Raw genomic sequence first — 2500 nt, 5'->3', positions numbered from 1 at the left:
AGTGTTATAGACTGCTGTAGAACTACTGTTATAAAATATTATAGTATTACTAAAGTTCTTTTCCATGAGGGGAGTACTATGGACCAGCGTGGCTCCACAGCGAGCAGTCAGTCCGTGGGGAGCACAGTGCTGCGTCTCCAAGCGCCTCCACACAAACACTACATTAGCATGTCAGGCGGGGGGGGTAGCAGTGGCTTCAAAAAGACATCTCGAAATATTAACTGGGACAACCTCTAAATTCAACTCCACCAGGAATACGCTGACATCCACTACCTGCTGCATCTCCCTGGCTTACACACACACACACACACACACACACACACACACACACACACACACACTCTCTCGCTCTCTCTCTCTCTCTCTTTATCTCCCCTCTTGGAAGTCCTCCCACGCTGCACAGGAGGAAGATGAAAAGTGGCCTGTCTGTCGCTTGCGGAGTCGGTGTGGAGCAGGTCTGTGGTGGCGGTGGCGGTGGCGGTGGCAGTGCAGAGCGGAAGGCGTTTACCGCGCGCTCCTCTGGTGGCGGAGAGACTGGGGCGCTCCCTGTTCCCCACTCATTAGCGGCGCTACGCTCAGACTTCCCCCTCCATGTCAGGGCTTTTAATCGCTCTCGCTTTCTTTTCTCCTGCTATTGCTGATCGCGCTCAAAAAAAAAAACTGCCTCAAAACACACACATACACACTCAAAAACACACACGTATACTCACACACTCAAAACACACACGTACACACACACACTCAAAACACACACATACACTCACACACTCAAATACAGCCTTTCTCTGTCACTTATTCACATCCTCTCTCTATTTCTTTTTTCTCTCTCTCTCTCTCTCTCTCTCTCTCTCTCTCTCCCTCTCATACAAAAACAGATATAAACATGAGGTCTTTTCTTTCTGTGCTACCTTTTCAGCAAACACATTAGCTCTAAAAAAATCTCTGAGGAGGACGAATTCATGACTCGAGACTCCCTCATTCTAACTTCTTCACAAAGAAGTCAATGAGGTGTACTAGGTCACTACCACGCAGACCAAACAAAATCAACAAACGGCGTATTTGTGGACCTAAAAGGGCTGAGAGAAGTAGGTAATTTATTTTGTTGACATATTTTATTATATTGCGTTCTTTTCTCATATAATATCACAGAGCACACAAAAAGGGACGAGAGCTGGCAACAGAACCTCCTGTGAGTGTGTGTGTGTGTGTGTGTGTGTGTGTGTGTGTGTGTGTGTGTGTGTGTGTGTGAGAGAGGAGTGAGGTATTCTGTGTGTACACAAGGTCTTGTGTGTGTGAGTGGGTAAATGCATGTGTGTATCTGTACCTTCAAGAAGGCATTCTGCCTCTGCTTTCTGTATGTTTACATTGTGTGTGTGTGTGTGTGTGTGTGTGTGTGTGTGTGTGTGTGTGTGTGTGTGTGTGTGCATTTGCATGGACCATGAAATACCCCCTGCACTGTCCATCATAAAGGTGAGCTTATTGTGAGAAAGACCCCTCTCACCCGGTTCTGTCTCCTAGGCTGGGCCTATACCCCCCAACTCCCCTGGGAGACCCATCACATCGGCGGGTCCATTCTAGGCCATCGCTGAGCCATTTCCTCTTCCTCCTCTGGGTCCACTAACGTTCCTCTTCCTCCTGTGTCCACTAATGTTCCTCTTCCTCCTCTGGGTCCGCTAACGTTCCTCTTCCTCCTGTGTCCACTAACGTTCCTCTTCCTCCTCTGTGTCCACTAACGTTCCTCTTCCTCCTCTGGGTCCACTAACGTTCCTCTTCCTCCTGTGTCCACTAACGTTTCTCTTCCTCCTCTGTGTCCACTAACGTTCCTCTTCCTCCTCTGTGTCCACTAACGTTCCTCTTCCTCCTCTGTGTCCACTAACGTTCCTCTTCCTCTTCTGTGTCCACTAACACTCCTCTTCCTCCTCTGTGTCCACTAACGTTCTTCTTCCTCCTGTGTCCACTAACACTCCTCTTCCTCCTGTGTCCACTAACGTTCCTCTTCCTCCTCTGTGTCCACTAACGTTCCTCTTCCTCCTCTGTGTCCACTAACGTTCCTCTTCCTCTTCTGTGTCCACTAACACTCCTCTTCCTCCTCTGTGTCCACTAACGTTCTTCTTCCTCCTCTGTGTCCACTAACACTCCTCTTCCTCCTCTGTGTCCACTAACGTTCCTCTTCCTCCTCTGTGTCCACTAACGTTCCTCTTCCTCCTCTGTGTCCACTAACACTCCTCTTCCTCCTCTGTGTCCACTAACGTTCCTCTTCCTCCTCTGTGTCCACTAGCGTTTGGCCGACCATCTGCTCTTTGCAGCGGGACTCTCAGCCTCACGCTCAACTCTGCCTGCCCTCCGTCTCGCTCGCGCTCTCGTTCTCCGGCCGCCGTGGGGCCGCGGTGGGGCCGTGGTGGAACAGAGACGGCGGCGTAGGAACAGGAACACGGCGACGGAAATAGAAAAGAAAGCAGCGGCAGCGTAATTAACCGGGTGACAGAGATTTCAAACCACA

The 2500-nt window shown here is 50.1% G+C and overlaps 1 protein-coding gene across 4 annotated transcripts in view; it reads right to left on the bottom strand.

Moving 5' to 3' along the window:
- Positions 1-2500, bottom strand: part of LOC134067477 (signal-induced proliferation-associated 1-like protein 1) — a 71314-nt gene that overhangs the window by 57196 nt on the left and 11618 nt on the right. The gene's annotated exons all lie outside the window — the stretch shown is intronic.

Source organism: Sardina pilchardus, chromosome 20 (genome assembly GCF_963854185.1).
Source record: "Sardina pilchardus chromosome 20, fSarPil1.1, whole genome shotgun sequence".
Classification (NCBI taxonomy): domain Eukaryota; kingdom Metazoa; phylum Chordata; class Actinopteri; order Clupeiformes; family Clupeidae; genus Sardina; species Sardina pilchardus.
The sequence above is the reverse complement of the archived record's forward strand: the minus strand, read 5'-3'. Positions and strand labels throughout refer to the sequence as shown.